Source organism: Ovis canadensis, chromosome 4 (genome assembly GCF_042477335.2).
Source record: "Ovis canadensis isolate MfBH-ARS-UI-01 breed Bighorn chromosome 4, ARS-UI_OviCan_v2, whole genome shotgun sequence".
NCBI classification, from domain to species: Eukaryota; Metazoa; Chordata; class Mammalia; order Artiodactyla; family Bovidae; genus Ovis; species Ovis canadensis.
Genome location: NC_091248.1, coordinates 126,911,342 through 126,932,213, shown reverse-complemented (window position 1 = coordinate 126,932,213; position 20,872 = coordinate 126,911,342). Strand labels below are relative to the sequence as shown.

The 20,872-nt window shown below is 45.2% G+C and overlaps 3 non-coding genes across 3 annotated transcripts; all 3 read left to right on the top strand.

Moving 5' to 3' along the window:
• The first annotated feature begins 1,037 nt into the window (after positions 1 to 1,037).
• TRNAC-GCA (transfer RNA cysteine (anticodon GCA)) lies at positions 1,038 to 1,109 on the top strand. Its single transcript has one exon. It is a non-coding gene; the product is annotated as a tRNA-Cys (tRNA).
• Positions 1,110 to 7,375: 6,266 nt separating this feature from the next.
• TRNAC-GCA (transfer RNA cysteine (anticodon GCA)) lies at positions 7,376 to 7,447 on the top strand. Its single transcript has one exon. It is a non-coding gene; the product is annotated as a tRNA-Cys (tRNA).
• Positions 7,448 to 20,013: 12,566 nt separating this feature from the next.
• Positions 20,014 to 20,085, top strand: TRNAC-GCA (transfer RNA cysteine (anticodon GCA)). Its single transcript has one exon. It is a non-coding gene; the product is annotated as a tRNA-Cys (tRNA).
• The last annotated feature ends 787 nt before the right edge of the window (positions 20,086 to 20,872 follow it).

The window sequence follows — 20,872 nt, the reverse complement described above, 5'->3', positions numbered from 1 at the left end:
CTGTGTATATACACGTATGTACAGATACAAGCAGTACAATAAACAAAAATTAAGCTAACCCTGGGGTACTAAGAGAAAATGTTCCCTTTCAAAGGTGCACATGCAACAAGAAACCAGTAAAATGGCTCTGTGGTGGCTGGAAGACTGGGATGGAATGGAGTCTTGATTTTTGTCTGGATGCTATTTTGTACATTTTATTTTTTAGTTTATTATTGTTATTTGGTTGTGTGGCATGCGGGATCTTAGTTCCCCATGCAGGGATCAAACCCATGCCCTCTGTAGTGGAAGCATGGTGTCTTACCCACTGGACTGCCAGGGAAGCTCCTATTTCATACATTTTCCATTCTGTGCCATGTGAAAGTGTTACTTGTAAAAGAGTTAATTCATTCAGAAATTTAAGAAACTTCAGTTCAAGCCATCTGACTTCCAGAAGCTCCAGGTGGGTCATTTCAAGGCACTGGTTAGGTCTGTTTCCTAAAACTCCGTCATAAAATGGGGAGCATTTGCTGGGTTCACAGAGCAGGGAGGCGGCTCGGCCTCGAAGAACCAAGGCCCTGAAATTCACCTTTCAGGGCAGCTGAGGTAGCCTTTCCCTTCTCCAGAAGATCTTCCCAACCCAGGGATCAAACCCAGGTCTCCTGCATTGCAGGCGGATTCTTTACCAGCTGAGCTTAAGCTTTGTGATTTGGGGTGTGTGTGTAGTTGCTTCATTCATGTCCCATTCTTTGTGACCCTACGGATTGTAGCCAGCCAGGCTCCTCTGTCCATGGAACTCTCCAAACAAGTTGCTTCAATTCTTTGTGTCATTGTTACCTATAAAGAGTTGGTGGTAGAGATAGCACTCACTACTACAATAATTTTTAAAACTATATATGGTAAAAAAATTAAAAAAGTATATACAGTGTATAAAAATTTAGAACAGTTTATCTAGCACATTATAAATGCTCAGTAAACCTCAGGTCTTAGAATTATTACAGCTGTCACAGGTGTCTCACCAAAGTGAGAAGTTGTGAGGAGCAAGGCTAACTTTTCCAGTAGGGGTTATAGCTCAGGGGTAGAGCATTTGACTGCAGATCAAGAGGTCCTTGGTTCAAATCCGGGTGCCCCCTATAATTATCCCAAATTTCCCTTTGCTGGGCCTTGTGGCAGCACACCCTCTCCTGCGTAACCGGCAAGGCTGAGGGTATGGAAGCTTTCCTTCATTATTGCCTGGAATTATCCACCGTCCACCCCCACCATCCCACCCTTCATCCTTACTTGAGACTATATTCCCCATAGCACTGGGGGCTGGTTTGAGTCCTAGAAAAAGAAATGTTCCCAGGTAAGCAATGCCATGATTTACACAAAATTAAATTAGATGAGAAAAGCAAGAGGCAATAACATAGGATTGTTATGCTATCGTTTGTGTTTATAAATACAGCCAAGGAGAGACTGTGCATTCCTTACTGACAGGTGCAGACTATCTGGAAGAGAACATAAAAAAATGTTAACACAGGCTCCCCGGGGATGCTTGTAGAGAGTCTTGTTAGATGAGAGAGGGAGAATTTTCACTGCGTACTTTTTTTGTTCATTTTAATCTTTAAATGTATTCTTAAGATTTTTTTTTCAGTGTCACGTTCTCAGCAAAATTGAGAGGAACATACAGAGATTTCCCACATATCCCCTGCCCCTACATATGGATAACCTCTCGCATTATCAACATCCCCCACCAGAACAGGACATTTGTTACAGTGGACGAACATACAGCGACACAGCATAGTCACCAAGCCCATCATTTACATCAGGGTTCCCTCTTGGTGTTGTCCATTCTGTGGGTTTTGGACAAACGTATCCATCACTATGGGCTTCCCAGGAGGCACAGTGGTAAAGAATCCATTTGCCAATGCAGGAGATTCAAGAGATGCGGGTTCAATCCCTGGGTTGAGAAGAGCTCCTGGAGAAGGAAATGGCAGCCCACTCCAGTATTCTTGCCTGGAGAATCCCATGGACAGGGGAGCCTGGGGGCTGCAGTCCACAGGGTCACAAAGAGTCAGACAGGACTGTAGCACTCTGAGAACACGCACACATGCATCATTACAGTACAATGCAGAGTGTTTTCACTGCCCTGAAAATCCTCTGTGCTCTACCTGTATATCTCCCTCTATGCCCCCAAATCCCAGGCAACTGCTGATCTTTTTACTGTCTCCACAGTTTTGCCTTTTCCCGAATATTGTACAGTATTACTGTGGCCTTTCAGATGGACTTCCTTTACTTAGTAATACGCATGAAAGTCCCCTCTAGGTCTTTCCTTGGCTTGAGAACTCATTTCTTTTTTAATGTTGAATGCTATTCCATTGTCCTATGTAGCACGGTTCATTTATCCATTCAATAAGGACTTTTTAACTGCTGAAGGACTTTTGGTTGCTTCCAGCTGCATAAGTTTTCATATCTTTTGAACATTGTAGCATATGAATTCTGTGAGTTCATATTTATATTTTTAAGATACAATTTGGTATTTTAAAATAATCAAATTAAATGAGGTCTCACCCACTAAGATTGGTGGGGAATCCAGCACGGGTAGTTTGAACATCCTTCCCCTTTCTGATGCATTTTGCCAGAATCCAGAGTCTGCGCAGAGGTCCACCCCGAGCCCAGGCGTGCTCATTTTGAGGCAAGCAGCACCTCCAGGGCCACACACCCTCAGGGCCAAGCCCAGGACCTTTGCAGGGCCCTTCCTGGTTCTGCAGGAATTCTTCCTAAAGACTCCGTGTGCTGTTAGAAGTCAGCCTCCTCCAATGGTCCCTTCTCATCTTGGGAGGCTCCAACCAGCCATTCTCCAGTGAGTCCCATCTCCCTGCACCGTGCATCAAGCTTTTGAGCCTTTCCACCTTGCACACAAATCACTCTCCATGACTGGCCTTGATTTCTATTTAAAGTCTTCTCTTCGGGATTTTGCCGGTGGTCCAGTGGTTAAGACTCTACCCTTCCAATGCAGGGGCAGAGGGTTCAATCCTTGGTGGGGAGTCTAAGATCCCATATGTGGCGTGGCTAAAAAAATTTAAGGAAAAAATTTTTTTTGGTAAAAGTTTTTAAAGGCTTTTCCAGGGCATCCCACCCAGTCTGACAATTTCATTTGGTCTGCTCACACACAAACACACATACACATTGGTTCACACTCACGATAAAACAAGGGAATTCTCAAAGACTACTGGAGCCCTCTCTGTCAAATCTGGAGATGGTGAAGACGTCAATTCAGTGTCCTGAAAACTCATAAAGGGAAGAATCAAGCATGTTTTACCTCTTCTATATGAACTATATTCCAACAGAACTAACGAGTTAAAAAAAAAAAGTCTTCTTTATAAAAGAATTTAAGCTAATAAAGGTAGAGGATTGGAATAGAACCACTCACAACTCCTAAGGAGGCAATGGTCATAAGCCAGTGTCCCCAGAGCCTATCAAAATGATGAGATGAATGCTTGATGGGGGAATTTAAAATGCAGTTAACTACACCTCAACACACCAGTTAATCTCTTTCTTTTTTAAAGAGCTTTTGGTTTGGAGGGTGCTTTATTCTCCTAAGATTCCCTGCAGGATCTTAGTTCCCCTTGGACAAGTCACTGCGGTTTCTGGCTGCTGAGCGGCCTCAGTGGCATCACCAGCAGCACAGATGAGGTGACAGAGGTGTGACACCTGGGAGAGCTTCGGTGCCCCTGCTGCAGGCCAGGTGGGCCCTGTTCTCAAGGGTTCCCCCACAGCTCATCTCACCCAGAGACTGGGGGAAGTGCTTACCTCTAGTTCTAGAATGCCCCACTATTCAGGATGATGATACCCCAAACACTCGAAGAGGAAAGAGAAACTAGAGTCAGCAGGCAGTGGTGGGACTGGCCGTCAGCTGCCCCCAGAGGCCTGTCTATGAGAAGGGGGCCCAGAGTGATTTTTGCAGACTGGGTTTGTCACGAACAGTGACCTCTGTCTTGATCAGCGGGTATAACACCCTAACGGTCCAACACAGTGGGTGATGAGCTGTTATCTCCCAAATATTCTAGAAGGAAGTCAAACAGTAAGGAATTGGCTGATGTTTTACCTAGCACTGCCAGGCAGATACCCAATTCAGTCTGTGTTTTAGAGAGAATTCTTTCAATATGGTCACCCGCTTTAGTTCTGGAGTTAGACTATCTGAGTTACTGAATTCCTCTAAATTTTTATTTCTTTATCTGTAAATCAGGGATAATAATTACAGTAAGTCCCTTACATATGAATTGAGTGAGTTCTATTCTGAGAGTGCATTCGTAAGTCCAGTTAGTTTATAAGTCCAAAAGTCTAGCCTAGGTACCTGACTAACACAGTTAGCTATGTAGTACTGTACTCTAATAGGTTTATAATGCTTTTCACATAAGTAATACATAACAAGCAAACACACACACACAAAAAAAACATTTTTAATCTTATAGTACAGTTCTTTGAAAAGTACAGTAGTCCAGGACAACAGCTGGCATACGGGGGCTGGCATTGAGTGAACAGGCAAGAAGAGTGACTGACTGGAGGAGGGAGAAGACGTGGGAGACGGTAGAGCTGAAGGATCAGCTGCAGTTGGAGACGGAGGGCGAGCTGCGGTGTCGCCCGCAGCTGATGTGATGGATGACAGTGCAGGCTCACATCTCTGAAAGCTTGCAGCTTGACGGTTCTCAAGGAGAGGACTTGCTGAATACCTGTGTCATGGGGTTGGCTCGAAGACAAAAGGTGATGACTCATGGAAAACGTTTAGTACCATATCCTCCTAGGAAGACCCAGAGCCATCTGGGAAGAATGGAGAGTAACAGGGTCATGGAGGGGAGACAGAGAGCTCAGTTAGGAAGCTGGGTCTTAACAGAGCTCATAAGCCAGGTTTCCTGTCCTTGAAGGCTGCTCTCCCCACCCCACCCCCAGCCGCACCCCGTCCCACCCCCCCCACCACCCCCCCCACCCCCCCCCCCCCGCCACCCAGCTGGGTAAACCTTATGTCTTAACAACACAGGAGAGGGATGACCGTGTGGAAGGCAAGTTGTCAGTGCTCCGTTTTCAAATGCCAACAGTGTGGGTGCTGGGGGATTAGGGGAATAAAGATCGGCACCCACTCTGTGCTTGCGGAAGCTGGGGGAGGTTGCCTGGGTGTGGCTGGGAGAGCCAGGGAACCTGGGAGGAGACGCTGCAAGGACCAGGGTGGGATCAGAAGGTCACAGCGTGGTCCAGATGACATGGAGGACCAGATCCCACCCACCTCCAGCACTGTGGTACTGGGAAAGCCCTTTCATAACTCAGGTGTGACACTGGATAGGGGGGTGATGGCTGGGGGAGTCCTGAGGAGACTAATTAAATTTCTGCTGCTGGGTATAGTGAAAGTGAAAGTGAAGTCGCTCAGTCGAGTTCAACTCTTTGTGACCCGTGGACTGTAGCCCACCAAGCTCCTCTGTCCATAGGATTCTCCAGGAAAGAATATTGGAGTGGGTTGCCATTTCCTTCTCCTTGCTGCTGGGTATAATGGGGCACAAAATAGAGACTGAGTTGTTTTTGTAGAAAAACAGTTATCTCCATCCCTCAATCTGTGAATTACGGTATATCAACAATGAGCAGATCACAGAGCTGAGACACTAGGTTGGGGAGGGGAGGCACGTGGTCGAGGCCGGATGGCAGGATGCAGGGATCCAGGAAAGATGCCTGCGCACATGCTGACGTTCGCAGTTTAGTGACGGAGCATTCTGGCCTCTAAAGAAGGAATGGTACTTTGGAACAGGAATAATGCATAATCATTTTCCGTGGCCCGAGAAACCCTCAAGAGCATTCAATTCCCTTTTGCTCTGATTGCAGCCTCAGGAAGCAACCCTCAGATAGCTAATTTGGTTTCCGGGGTAACCTCCAGGGCATTCTGGCTTATTGTGCATCGGGCCTTCAGAGCCTGATTAGGGAGGTCGTGTGAGCCCGTCCAAGGGGTCTGACCCCGCAGGTCTGGGAGCCGAGCTCCAGACCTAATGACCACACGGAGATGCTGCCAGATTCGGACTCCAGCCTGGGGCAGAGTGCACGTCCTAACCTGGCGGAACTGTGGAGGTTGGGGGGTGAAGGGCAGGGCGCAGGGGAACCCCTGGGATTGGTGCCTGCTGATGGGCTGTAAGCCACAGCACCAGCCAGCTCCTCCAGGCCCTGCATGCGCATTCTTAGGAATCCACCCTGGGGAAATCATTTGAGAAGTGCACCAAAATGTATGTGCATGTTCATCCAGTGTTTTATAAATCTGGAAAAAATCACTCACTTACCAACACTCTTAGACTTTTTTTTTTTAATCCCCTCAAGAAGGGCAGACTGCCTTGCAGCGCTTCATTGGATGTGTGTGGAGTCTTGGAGCCTTGACAAGCCTACGTTCTCCTACAGGTGGATCTCAACAGTCTGTTTGGAGCTTCTAGCAGGGGCATAGCTACTCCCATACCCTTGGCCAAAGAACCACCTTCCTTCATGTGCGTGCTAGGTCGCTTCAGTCCTGTCCGACTCTTTATGATCCCATGGACTGTAGCCCATCAGGCTTCTCTGTCCGTGGGGATTCTCCAGGCAAAAATACTGGAGTGGGTTGCCATTTTCTTCTCTCGGGGATCTTCCTGACCCAGGGATTGAACCCAGGTCTCTTAGGTCTCCTGAACTGGCAGACGGGTTCTTTACCACTGAGCCACCTGGGAAGCCCTTGAAGGGTAATTTCACTTCAGAATAATCTCAAAGAAAGAGTAGAAAATCTTACCCAATTGGATAGCACATAACCAAGAAAGACGCGAACAGAAATGCAATGATGTCTTAATCCTAGAGACTGCCTGGCTGTACGGCAGGGGCTGTCTGAGTTCTAGAAGAAGCAGGCTGGAGTCGCACCCAGACCCTGGACCTGTGCTGACCTCTTGGCTCATCCCTGCTCACTCTTCTCCACCCCCTAGAAAGCTGGGGCTGCAGCTTTCTTGGCCAGGAGCCTTTCTTGAAGTAAACCAAGACTGTGACAGCCTCTTACAGGTCCCAGGCCTTGATCCCTGGAAAAGGAAACAGAACCAGAGAGTGGAAGATGGAGAAAAAGAAAAAAGAAACGAAGCATCTTAGACATTAAGGGGCTGGGTAGAGTTCCTCTTGCCCTCAGTATAATGATAATAGTGAGGGAACGGGTGAGAAGGGCTCTGGGAGGAGGGATGTTTGGTGGGCATAGGTGTGGAGACTCTGAGGACATAGGTGTGGAGACTCTGAGGGCATAGGTGTGAGTTCTGACAGGTGTGGAGGTGGGCACCCAGAGAAGCAGCTCAGGTAACTCCCTAGGGAGACACACAATGGTGAGAGCACAGCTTGGGAAAGACTGCAATTATGGAATTGTTCTGTGATGGCCATGTGGGTGGCTGGGGGTATAGCTCAGGGGCAGAGCATTTGACTGCAGATCAAGAGGTCCCTGGTTCAAATCCAGGTGCCCCTTGTGCCTTGGTTCTTTCCTTTTTTTTTTAATTCCAGTGGAAATTATACCTCCTACTTATACAGAGGCCCTCCTTCTTATGCATTTAGCCTCATGGAATCTAAATTTCCAACAAGTAGTAAAGCCTTCAGCTCCTCCTGTGACATTTCTCATGTGCTGTGTTTTCGCCTCCTCAGCCACATTGATTTCCTGGAGGGGTAGAGGAAGTCTGCCTGAAGCTTTCTCTGTGTTTCCCTTGTGTCTAATTATTACCATCCTGATTTTATTTGTTTATGCCAAGCTAGCTTCAAAAAATAGGATCTGAGGCAGCTTGCAATAAAAGATATAATAAAAGTCCACCAACGGAACAAGTATAAAAAGGCAAGGGCTAACTTATATGAAGTCTTCAAAATCAGAGAGACAGAAAGGAGACTGGTGGGCACCAGGGGCCGGCGGAGGTGGGGTGGCCAGCTATCGATTCGTGGGGACAGAGGTATAATTTGGCAAATGAAAAAGTTCTGGAGAGTGGTGATGGCTGTACAACATAAACATACTTAATACCACTGACTCGTATAACACTCAGTCGCTCAGTCGTGTCCAACTCTTTGCGACCCCATGGACTGTAGCCCGCCAGGTTCCTCTGTCCATGGGATTCTCCTGGCAAGAACATAGGAGTGGGGTGCCATTCCCTTCTCCAGAGGATCTCCCCAACCCAGACCCCAACCTGAGTCTCTTACATTACAGGCAGATTCCTTACCACTGTGCCGCCTGGGAAGTCCTTACTTAAACATTTGGTTAAGATGATAAGTTTCATGCTACATGTATTTTGCCACAATTTTTAAAAGTTGAAGGGAATAAATAAGGCAAGAACTAAACATTTGAAGAGGATGCAGATAATTATTCCCGAGAGCCCAGGTCAGGAGAAGGCACTGCTGCTGAATACAGGAAGCATCTCTGAGTTTTGGGGAATTAAACAGAAGTGAGAACACGCCACTTCGTCAGCAGAGCATAATATTTTATTCGCTCTTAAAGACACCAGGCATTCATATGATAGGTCTTTATAGACAGAAGGTTGGTGAGATAATGGTTATTTTCAAGGCAGCCAAGTATAATCACACAGGCCGTGTATTGCACAACTCCCCCAGTCACATACCTGGTGTCATGCAACATACAGACCCTAGGTATTGGCCATAGTTTATTCCCTTTACAAAAACAAAAAAAGCATGAACTGTGTTCCACACACACACGTGTGTGTATAAATATATGTGTTGTATATACGTGGCAGACTGACTAGCTAACTACCCAAAATACATTATTTCCTCTTAGTAATAGAACTCTTTATTATATACTAAGTGGTTATGTTTCCAGCTAAAAGATCACATTTTCTAGACTCTCTTTGGCTAGGACAGGCAAATGAAGAATAAGAAGCAGTCAGCAGACAAAGTTTTTGAGAAAGCTTTAAAGAAGAACAGACATGTCCCCTTTGGGGCCTTAACTCATGCTTCCTACTTGGAGCATAGATGTGATGGCTGGAATGCCAGCTGCCAACTTGGACCATGAGTCAAGCTTGAGAATGGAATCCACATTTAAAAGAAGACTGATCAAAAAGATGAAAAGAGCAGGTATCCCTAAAGACACTTGGAGTGGCCAGGTCACCAGACAGCCCTGGTCTGCTCTGCTCCACACACTGTTCTTCAAAAGAAAGACAGACATTTCTAGCATCCCTCAGAGAAGACACAAATCCAGATGATTCTGAGGCTCATGCCCTCAGAAAGGGTTCTGAGGCCCTTTCCCCATCAATGACTTTTCAAGCTCATCATCAATGACCTAGCTTAGTAGATCTGAGATAGCCAATAAAAGAGGTTTTTCTAACAAGGCCATTCCTGACACCAGGAACCTCCCATTGTTATGGTTAACCAGGTGCCCCAAGGCTCTCTTACCTCCCCTGTAAGGAGGTGAAGCAGTGCAGGGGAAATGTCCTCCTACAGATGCTCTTTCCGTGGTGCGCCCAGTTCTTCCTGGTGCACATCCACCTCTCTGCAGGATACAGAGAGCCCAGGGGACCGTGTGCATTTGGCTGCCTCCTTGCCTGTGCTGTGTGCTAGGTCCCTTCAGTCGTGCCCAACTCTTTGTGACCCCATGGACTGTAGTCCACCAGGCTCATCTCTCCAAGGGATTCTCTAGACAAGAATACTGGAGTGGGTTGCCATGCCCTCCTCCAGGGGATCTTCCCAACCCAGGGATCAAACCCGAGTTTCATATGTCTCCTGCATTGGCAGGTGGGTTCTTTACCAGTAGTGCCATCTGGGAAGCCCTCCTTGCCTGTAAGTCACCACCCTTTCTTGCACAATAGAAATGTATGGGGCAGGACAACCATGCATTTGGGCTGGGAGAAAATATTTGTAAGTGGTGCAACCAACAGGAGCTTAATTCCCAAAATATACAAAAAGCTCATAGAATTCAATTAAAAAAAAACTCAATCAAAAAATGGGCAAAAGACCTAAATAGACATTTCTCCAAAGAAAACATACAGAGTCCAACAGGCATATGAGAAGGTGCTCAGCATCACTAATTATTAGAGAAATGCAAATCAAAACTACAGGGAGGTACCACCTCACATCATCATTAACAATTCTACAAATACTAAATGCTAGAGAGGGTGTGAAGAAAAGGGACCCTCTCACTCTGTTGGTAGGAATGTAAATTGGTGCAGCCACTATGGAAAACAGCATGGAGGTTTCTCAAAAAACTGAAGACAGAGTTGCCACATGAGCCAGCAATCCCACCCCTAGACATATACCCATATAAAACTCTATTTCAAAAAGACACATATACCCTTATATTCACAGCGGCACTATTCACAACAGACATGGAAGCAAGCTAAATGTCCATTGACAGACAAATGGATGAAAAAGATGTGATATAATGTAGAGTGTATTACTCGGTCATTAAAAAGAATGGATAACACAGCAGCAGCAGTGGCTCCAGAGATGATCACACTAAGCAAAGGAAGTCAGAAAGAGAAAGACAAGTGCCATATGATGTCACTTATATGTGGAATCTAAAATATGACACAGGGCTTCCCTGGTGACTCAGTGGTAAAGAATCCGCCTGCCAATGCCGGAGACAGGAGTTCAGTCTCGGATCCGGGAAGATCCCACGTGCCTCGGAGCAACTAAGCCCGTGCACTACAGCCACTGAGTGTGTGCTCTAGGGCCCAGGAGCTGCGGCTACTGAGCCCACGTGCCGCAGCTCCTGAAACCGCACGCTCTACAGAGCCTGTGCTCCACACCACGAGAAACCCCCGCAGTGAGACGCCTGCACACCGCAAGTAGAGCAGAGCCCATGCAGTAACAAAGAGCCAGCACAGCCAAAAGAGAAATAAAATAAGTAAAATTAAACCGTGACACAAATGAACATACCTATGAAACAGACGCACAGACACAGAGATCAGACTTGTGGAGGCTGGGGTCGGGGAGCGGAGGAAAGACTGAGAGTTTGGGATTAGCAGATACAAACTACACAGGATGGATAAGCAAGGTCCAACTGTATAGCGTGGGGAACTATATTCAGTATCCTCTGATAAACCATAATGGAAAAGAATATGAAAAAGAATACATATGTATAACTGAGTCACTTCTCTGTACAGCAGAAATTAACATAACATTGTAAATCAACTATATTTCAATAAAATTAACAAAAAAAAGAAATGCATGGTCTTATGGTGAGAGAGCACAGGAGGAGCACAATAGCCATTCTCATTTCTAATCTGTTACCAGCAGCTGAATGTAGTTCTTCCAGCAGTCGGAAAAGACAGTTCTACAGAGGTCAGGCACAATAACTGAGCAGTTGTTGTTGTTCGGTTGCTAAGTGGTGTCTGACTCTGCAACCCCAGGGACTGCAGCACCCCAAGCTCCTCTGTCTTTCACTATCTCCTGGAGTTTGCTCACATTCACGTCCACTGAGTCAGTGATGCTATCCAACCAGCTCATCCTCTGCCACCCCTTCTCTTTTTGCTTTCAAACTTTCTCCTTCATGCATCACAGCCTTGTTGTGTTGGAGGGTCTTCTGTAATTCAATGAAGCTGTGAGCCATGCCATGCAGGGCCACCCAGGATGGAAGGGTCATAGTGGAGACTTCTGACAAAACATGGTCCACTGGAGGAGGGAACTGCTAACTACTCCAGTATGCTTGCTGTGAGAACCCCACGAATAGTATGAAAAGGCAGCTTAGCAGGGTGAACGTCATTCCTAGATTCCAGAGGAATGCGTGGTCAGCACAGCCCTCTGACCAGTGCTGCTCAAAGTGGGGTCCAAGAACCAGCCCACAGCCCCTTCATTTATGTTCAGGAATTCTACCATCTGACACTGGCCAGCTTTGGTTGCAGTGGGTCTCAAACTCCACAGGTCTGATGTACTCGTATTGAGCTGTGATAGCTTTTTAAGAAAATAAAAATAAAGCTTGTCCTTGACCAAAGGTAATGGGAAACTCACTGCTTTCATTAATGTCCTTCAAGGCCCTTCTCTCAGCATCCTAGGGCTGCTGCAGTATAGCACGACAGGCTTCCACTTGCTGTGGCCCTCGGGGCACTTGGGTGCCAGCAAGTGCACAGAAGGTAGATTAAGCTGCAAACATTTATGAAGCATATATATTTCCCTAGGTAGGAGTGGTGGAAAAGGAGTCTCCAGACTAAACTTCCAGGAACAGTGCCCTGAGCTAAGCTGCAGAACTGGCCTGATGGAGAACCAGCACTGGGCTGGCGTAACCCAGCAGTTTCCGTTCTCACCAGAAACCGGCCTGTGCGCCACACCTGCACCAAACACTCGAGCCCTGAAGGCTGGACAGGGACCCCATCCTTGCAAGCAAACTGGACTCTACACCTCCCTCTCCCCTCCTCAACCCCTACGCAAGCATATCTTATTATTGGTTGTTGCTGTTCAGTCACTAAGTTGTGTCCAGCTCTTTGTGACCCCATGGACTGCAGCATGCCAGTCTCCCTTACCCTCCATTGTCTTCCAGAGTTTGCTCAAACTCATATCCATTGAGTCAGTGATGCTATCTAGCCATCTCATCCTCTGCTGCCCCCTTCTCCTTTGGCCTTCAATCTTCCTGAGCATCACGGTCTTTTCTGATGAATTGACTCTTAACATCAGGTGGCCAAAGTGTTAGAGCTTCAGCTTCAGCATCAGTCCTTCCAATGAATATTCAGGGTTGATTTCCTTTGGGATTGACTGATGTGGTCTCCTTGCAGTCCAAGGAACTGTCAAGCATCTTCTCCAGCATGACAGTTCGAAAGCATCAGTTCTTCAGCACTCAGCCTTGTTTATGCCCCAGCTCTTGCATCTGTACATGACTACTGGAAAAACCATAGCTTTGATAGTACGGACTTTTATTGGCGAAGTGATGTCTCTGCTTTTTAATACACTGTCTAGGTTTGTCATAGCTTTCCTTCCAAGGAGCAAGCATCTTTTAATTTGGTCCTACAGTTACCATCCACAGTGACTTTGGAATCCAAAAAAATAAAGTATGTCACTGCTTCCATTTTTTTCCCTTTATATTTGCCATGAAGGGATGGAAGCCTGGACTTATTTCAGAAACTCAAAGGAGCCTGAGAACAGATTTTTGTAACTTCTTTTTTGAGAGTACAGGTCTTGCAAGGAAAGAAATTCTCCATACACAACAAGGGGATTTGAAAGGTTCTGCACAATCAGAAAACATGGAAATGTCCTTTGCAATTACATCAGATTTTTAAATACTTAGTACCAAGAATAAGAATGCAAATGATTTCATTATTGATTTTGCATATTAATTACATATAGCAGTGATAATATTTTTAGATATCTTGTGTTAAATAAATAGATCATTCAAATTAATTTCAGCAATTATTTTTGTCTTATAATGTAGCTACTAGAAAATATATAATTGTACCCGGGGCTTGCATTATATTTCTGCTGGACAGTGTTGCTCCAGATGAAGCATGACCTCAGAATATAACACCTAGATAGTGTCACCAATGTGGAAAGGATGGACTCTATAATTAGGGGTGGTGGGATAACTGGCTTCTAAAAAAGTCTCATAAAATCCTTACTTCACTCCATTACAAAAAAATTTCAGATGGATGAAAGACCTAAATTGGGCTCTCCTGGTGGCTCAGAGGGTAAAGAATCTGCCTGCACTGCCGGAAATCCAAGTTTGATCCTTGGGTCAGGAAGATCACCTGGAAAAAGGAATGCCAATGCACTCCAGTATTCTTGCCTGGAGAATTCCATGGACAGAGGAGCCTGGCGGGTTATAGTGCATAGGGTTGAAAAGAGTTGGACGTGACTGAGCAACTAACTTTCAAAGACCTAAATGTAAACTCAGACTTTTAGAAGAACATGCAGAACACAACTGTCTTAGTTTGTTGGGGTGCTATATCCAAATACCAGAGACTGGGTGGCTTATAAACAATAGAAGTTTGTTTCTCACGGGTCTGGAGGTTGGCAAGTCCAGGACATCTGATGATAGCCCTCCTTCTGGTTCGTAGGTGGCTGCATTCTTGCTGTGTTCTCAAGTGGCAGAGGGAACAAAACAGCTCTCCTGGGTCTCTTTCCGAAGGGCCCTAATCCCTTTCAGGAGGGCTCCACTGTCACGACCTAATCACCTCCCCAAGGCCCCACCTCCAAATATCATCACATTAGGGATTAGGTTTCAATGTACGAATTTTGTAAGGCAGGCTCACAAACATTGTTTATAAAATATGTATAACTCAGGGAAGGCTTTCTTAAACACAACTTCAAAATCACAAACTGTAAAAGATAAATTTGGCTGTATCAAAATTTACATTTTTATATGACAAAACATTCCTTAAACAAGAGACTCTGAATGTTGTAACACACATGATTGGAGAATAGATATGCATTAGAATATAAGCAAGATGAAGAGTTTGTGGAGATCTTTTGCAAAATATTATAAATATGCTTAACACTGTTGAACTGTCCACTTTAAAATGGTTAAGATGGTAACTTTCATGTGCTTTTTACCACCATTTAAATTTTTGTAATTATTTAAAAAGATAAGAATTCCTACAGAGCAATCAGGAAAAAAAAAAGCCCAATAAAAAAAATGGGTAAAGACAGAATAAGCAGTTCACAGAAGAGGGAATTTTTTTTAATGTTTTCTTTGTTTATTTATCTATTTTGGCTGGGATGGGTCTTAGTTGCAGCATGCAGGATCAGGGATAGAACCTGAGTCTCCCGCATTGGGAATGAGGAGTCTTACCTACTGGTCAACCAGGGAAGTCCCTACAGAAGAGATATCTTTATGACAAATAAACACATGAAAAGATGCTCAACATTGTTAGACATCAAAGAAATGGAAAGCAGTTAAAACGATAAAGAAGCACCATTTTTATACTCTTTCAGAATTTAGGATAAGTTGAAGTCTAACTAGATCAAAAACTGGTGAGGAGGACAATGGTACTTTCATTCGCTAACAATGTGAATATAATTGCTATACTCATGGAGAAAGTCTTAGCAATAAAAATAATAAAATAAATATTAAAAACTACATAAAACTGCAATCATAAAATTATAAGTGTGTGTAAAATCCAGATATTTCATTTCTGGGTATTTTCCCTTGAGAAGTTCTACATAAATGCATCAGGAGATATGTACAAAGATGTTCATTGCAGCACTACTGTTAATGTGCCAAAAAACAGGAAACATTCTTAGTGTGTCCTTTAATCAGTTCAGTTCAGTTCAGTTCAGTCTCTCCGTCGTATCCGACTCTTTGCGACCCCATGAATCACAGCACGCCAGGCCTCCCGGTCCATCACCAACTCCCGGAGTTCACTCAGACTCACGTCCATCGAGTCGGTGATGCTATCCAGCCATCTCATCCTCTGTCATCCCCTTCTCCTCCTGCCCCCAATCCCTCCCAGCATCAGGGTCTTTTCCAATGAGTCAACTCTTCTCATGAGGTGGCCAAAGTATTGGAGTTTCAGCCTCAGCGTCAGTCCTTCCAATGAACACCCAGGACTGGTCTCCTTTAGAATAGACTGCTTGGATCTTGCAATCCAAGGGACTCGCAAGAGTCTTCTCCAACACCACGGTTCAAAAGCATCATTTCTTCAGCGCTCAGCTTTCTTCACAGTCCAACTCTCACATCCATACATGACCACTGGAAAAACCATAGCCTTGACTAAACGGACCTTAGTCGGCAAAGTAATGTCTCTGCTTTTGAATATGCTATCTAGGTTGGTCATAACTTTCCTTCCAAGGAGTAAGCATCTTTTAATTTCCTGGCTGCAGTCACCATCTGCAGTGATTTTGGAGCCCAAAAATATAAAGTCTGACACTGTTTCCACTGTTTCCCCATCTATTTCCCATGAAGTGATGGGACCGGATGCCATGATCTTCGTTTTCTGAACACTGAACTTTAAGCCAACTTTTTCACTCTCCTCTTTCACTTTCAACAAGAGGCTTTCTAGTTCCTCTTCCCTTTCTGCCATAAGGGTGGTGTCATCTGCATATCTGAGGTTATTGATATTTCTCCCAGCAATCTTGATTCCAGCTTGTGCTTCTTCCAGCCCAGCATTTCTCATGATGTACTCTGCATAGAAGTTAAATAAGCAGGGTGACAATAGACAGCCTTGATGTACTCCTTTTCCTATTTGGAACCAGAGTTGTTCCATGTCCAGTTCTAACTGTTGCTTCCTGACCTGCATATAGGTTTCTCAAGAGGCAGGTCAGGTGGTCTGGTATTCCCATCTCTTTCAGAATTTTCCACAGTTTATTGTGACCCACACAAAGGCTTTGGCATAGTCAATAAAGCAGAAATAGATGTTTTTCTGGAACTCTCTTGCTTTCTCCCTGATCCAGCGGATGTTGGCAATTTGATCTCTGGTTCCTCTGCCTTTTCTAAAACCAGCTTGAACATCTGGAAGTTCACGGTTCATGTATTGCTAAAGCCTGGCTTGGAGAATTTTGAGCATTACTTTACTAGTGTGTGCGATGAGTGCAATTTTGGAGTAGTTTGAGCATTGTTTGACATTGCCTTTCTTTGGGATTGGAATAAAAACTGACCTTTCCAGTCCTGTGGCGAGTGCTGAGTTTTCCAAATTTGCTGGCATATTGAGTGCAACACTTTCACAGCATCATCTTTCAGGATTTGAAATAGCTCAACTGGAATGCCATCACCTCCACTAGCTTTGTTCGTAGTGATGCTTTCTAAGGCCCACTTGACTTCACATTCCAGGATGTCTGGCTCTAGGTGAGTGATCACACCATCGTGATTATCTGGGTCATGAAGATCCTTTTTGTACAGTTCTTCTGTGTATTCTTGCCACCTCTTCTTAATATCTCTGCTTCTGTTAGATCCATACCATTTCCGTCCTTTATTGAGCCCATCTTTGCATGAAATGTTTCCTTGGTATCTCTAATTTTCTTGAAGAGCTCTCTAGTCTTTCCCATTCTGTTGTTTTCCTCTAGTTCTTTGCATTGATCTCTGAGGAAGGTTTTCTTATCTCTCCTTGCTATTCTTTGGAACTCTCCCATTTGAATGCAGATTTCCAAAGAATAGCAAGGAGAGATAAGAAAGCTTTCCTCAGTGTCCTTTAATAGTAGAATAGATAACTAAAACTTCCTGAATTCTTATAATGTATAAAATAAAACAGTTAAAAGGAAGTTTAAGCTGAGTGACGAAGAGACAATAGGTATTAGGTCCCAAGGGCAGGAGGGAAACAGGTCCTGTGGAAATCTGAAGGTCAGGACTGATAACCAGGTGAGTCACCAGCCTGTGGCTGTGAGAGGGTCAGATTGCAGTAGGTCAGAGCATTGGTGAGGAACACTTTTCTGAAGAGAAGAGTCCTGAAGATCATCCTTAGGTCTAGCGAAGGGGCTTCGCAGGGTCCATTCAACGCCTTGGTCCACGCACCCGGAGTTGGGGTTTGCAGTGAGGTGTGTCCAGCACAAAGCTCTGTAGGTAGAGAGGAGCTGACCACTCTTGGGAATCCGCTTGTTTGACCAGAATGGGTGGAAACAGAAGGCACCCGAGTATTTTCCCCCAGGCCACGCAGGAGAGAGCCTTTTTGCAGCAAATCAAATTCTGTGCAAGGACAGGTCACAAGCCCCAGCAGAAAGAGTCTGAGCAACACAGATCGTGGAAAGCCAGGAGAAGAATGCTTTGCCAGGTCACGGGAGCAGTGGAATGGTCCCGATGGAGGCCTGGGAGGAATTTCATGGAAATGCCCGGGGATTCATTTCAAATACTTGCCAGGCCCAGGGAAAGCAAATGTTACCTTACTACAGTTCTGATCACGGGAGAACCTTCTCGTTCTCCTCACCTCTCCTCTCTCCCTTCCCTCCTCCCTATTCCTTGGGCTAGGAAAGAATACTGGAGGAGGAGAAAGAGGAAGGACTATGTCTCAGCTCCTCCCACTTCTAGGGGTGGAGAGAAGTTGAAGGCAGCCCTGCAGGAATCCCTTGGTGGTCTAGTGGCAGTGGCCCTGCACAGTCACGGCAGAGGCCCAGGTTCAATCCCTGGGTGTGGAGTTAATGATCAAGGAAAAAATGGGAGGAAGAGGTCTGGGTTATTGATTCTTACAGGAAGCAGGACTTTTCTCTTTTTTTTTAGCAGCACCGCGCAGCTTGTGGGATCTCATTGAACTGGCCACACACTGAAAGCACCCCAACCACTAAGCCACCAGGGAACTCTCGAGATTGGCTCTTTTAATTACGAATTCAGGAGGCAACTGCAGGACTTTCTGCTACCTATGCATGATGTTTAAATCACTTGGGCAGGGGAATTCCCTGGTGGTCCAGTGGTGAGGACCCGCCGCTTCCACTGCAGGGGGCAAGGGTTCCACTGTGGGTCAGGGAAGTTTCAGCATGCCACGTGGCACAACGATATTTTAAAAAGACGTCACTTGGGCAATAGAAACAGCTCATTGAGAAAGTTTAAGGGGATAGTGAAAGCAAAAATGAAGTTGCTTTTACTATTACCTCTTTCGTCCTACAAGTTCAAGGTACCAGATACAAGAACGACAACGATAGCTCTCAAAAATATGTCATGTGCAAAAGAATTCAAGCTACGGGAATTGCCAGGAGTTGGACTCTGCACTTCCACTGCAGGGAGCCTGGATTTGATCCGTGTTGGGGGAACTAAGAGCCCAGCAGAACAATACATTCTGCATTACCCAGTTTGGATTTAGTAAAGATACACAGAATGATGCTAAATACTGTTACTGAATATAGAAGTAATAAAAACGGGACTTGTATCTCAAATACATGAAGTGGTCAAAATTCAACCAAAAAATCCAATTAGAAAATGGGTAAAAACATATGGGCAGACATTTCAGAGAAAAGGATATACAGATGGCAAACAAGCACTTGAGAAAACGTCATCATTGTTACCCGTTAGGGAAATGCAAATTAAAACCACCGTGGAGTGTCACTACACACCCAGAGCATGACTAAAACTAAAAAGGTGATAACACCAAATGCTGGTGAGGATACAGACAAACTGGGTCACTCGTGTGTTGCAGCTAGGAATGCAAAGTGGCACAACCACTCTGGGAAACCGTTTGGTAAGTTCTTACAATACTAAATGTATGCTTATCTATGTGATGGTTAATTTTGTACGTCAACTTGACTGGGCCACGGGGTGCCCAGATACCTGGTCCAATGTGGTGGGTCTGTGAGGGTGTTTTTGGGTGAGATTGATGCCAGGGGAAGTCAGTGGCTGTGTCATGAGGATGCCCTGTTGTGTGGGAATCAGGCCTCCTGCCAACAGCTCATTAGGAATAGTCCTTTTTTTCCAACAGCCGTGAGAGTGAGCAGCTTAGAGCGGCTCCTCCCGCCCCAGTTGAGCCATCAGATGGTTGCAGCCCCAGCTGACATCTTATCCACAGCCTTACGAGAGACTCTGAACCAGAATTGCCCAGTTCAGCCACACCCAGATTCCAGAGTCTGAAATTTGCACGCTATGATGAAGACTTACTGCTCTAAGCTGCTGAGTTTGGGGGGGTGTTGTTATGCACCAATATCGAGTTAATATCGAGTCCTTCTACCTTCAACCCGACACTGCCCTAGCATCAGCCAAGCCCCTGGACCACTTTATGACACAAAAGAAGACGACTGGGCAATGAGAGAGAAACCCAAAGACACAAAAAGTTCTGAAAATTGACATCAGCGTGGATGGCAGGGGATGGCTAAAGGAAAGACAGGGAGGAGAAGTGAGCAGTGGTGGGAAGGATACATGAGACTGAAGGCTGAAGTAACAGTTAGAAAATTCAAGAGCCCTATACAGACAGAATCTGGAGGTGAGCTGGGAGAGAAGGTCAGCTCTGTCAAACATTACAGGTTATTTGAAAGTGATTGCAACTGAAAACTTGATGCTGAACATCTGGGCTTCATCTTAAGGTAGAGACTTCAGGGACCTTCCAAGTTGGAGCCAAGAAATGATGGTCCTTTTTGGAAAAGGAGGATGGTTATGGTATAAAGGGGGATGTGTACAGTTGAGCAGGACTGATGACTCTGCTGAGTCAGAATGGCAGCCTGTCTGAGTGGATTGTAAAGAACTTTGGTAATTATACATTCCCATTGTCATCTGGGGGTATAGCTCAGTGGTAGAGCATTTGACTGCAGATCAAGAGGTCCCTGGTTCAAGTCCGGGTGCCCCCTTCGAGAGTTCCCTTTTCCTCCTTGTGCTGAATTGACATTATGGAGTCTTAGAGACCACTCTCAAAGGAGAGCCTGGCTGGAGCACCCAGATGGCCACCCTTACGATTCAGGCTCCAGTCAGACACTCAGCACTACCTTGAAGATCAAGGACAAGACCAAACCCATCCCCAGTTTCCTGGGGCCCTATTGGTTTCAGATTCTGTATTATCCAAGGTCCAGTCCAGAGACAAAAACCACACTGGTCATTTTAACAGAATTTAATATAAATAATTGCTAGACTGGCGATTCATTTCTTACATGATAGTATACATGTTTCAGTGCCATTCTCCCAAATCATCCCATCCTCTCCCTCACCCTCAGAGTCCAAAATTCCATTCTATACATCTGTGTCTCTTTTGCTGTCTCACATACAGGATTATCATTACCATCTTTCTAAATTCCATATATATGTGTTAGTACACTGTATTGGTGTTTTTCGTTCTGGCTTACTCCACTCTGTATAATTGGCAGAGTTTGATACAGGATACAGGATGCTTGGGGCTGGTGCACAGGGATGATCCAGAGAGATGATATGGGGTGGGAGGTGGGAGGGGGGTTCAGGATTGGGAACTCATGTACACCTGTGGCGGATTCATGTCAATGTATGGCAAAACCAATACAGTATTGTAAAGTAAATTAAAGTAAAAATAAAAAATTTTTTAAATAAATTAAAAAAAATAAAAAGCAGACACATTAATTTGCCAACAAAGGTCCATCTAGTCAAGGCTATGGTTTTTCCAGTGGTCAT